Source organism: Octopus bimaculoides, chromosome 2 (assembly GCF_001194135.2).
Source record: "Octopus bimaculoides isolate UCB-OBI-ISO-001 chromosome 2, ASM119413v2, whole genome shotgun sequence".
NCBI lineage: Eukaryota > Metazoa > Mollusca > Cephalopoda > Octopoda > Octopodidae > Octopus > Octopus bimaculoides.
Window position 1 is genome coordinate 18,603,641 of NC_068982.1, and position 853 is coordinate 18,604,493.

Sequence of the window (853 nt, forward strand, 5' to 3'; positions counted from 1 at the left end):
TATATATATATATATTTATATATATATACAGGGACGGTCAGATACAGAAAATGAAACAGACGCATATACGTATATACGTATATATATATACACGCATATATAACACACACACACACACACATACACACATATATATGTATACGTATATATATATATATATATATATATATATACACACACACATACATGATGTATACATATAGACAAATTCAAACACGTTTATGTAGGCGCTCATACACATACGCATACGCACACACAGAACTTCGTACATATGTGTGCATCTATCCATCGATGTAGGGCTCTCTGCACTGGCATGCGCGTCCTTGTGTGAGTATGATGCTGCTGAATTAGAGAGGTCGCTAATCCATATATGTATAAGTTATGTGTGGACATAGGCAGATAAAGGGATGGTCATTTGAGAAAGCTAATATATATAGTGACGTCAATACGTGTCAGCTCAAGTAGGATATTCTACTTCCAATACGTCTAGAGAAGATTAGATATTTTCTTCTACTGCCATCATCAATTCAAATCCTCGTTACTTTTCGTCATATAGGTTGCAGATGTTATTTATTTAAAATAGTTTATATGAGCTCCGAAGATGGAAATTTGCCAAACGTCTGACATAGATAATTATTTCTTATCATGTTATTTTTGTAGAATTTACTTGTTTTCGTCACCTGTTTCCAAATGGTTTCCTTCGATGCTTCAAATTTTCTTTGTTTTTCTTTGTTTTTCGTTTTACTTCTGTTTTTCTAACGATGGAAGACAGAAAGCAAATACAGATACACATGCTTACAAAAAACACACACGCACAAAAAACACATATTTATATATATATATATATATATAT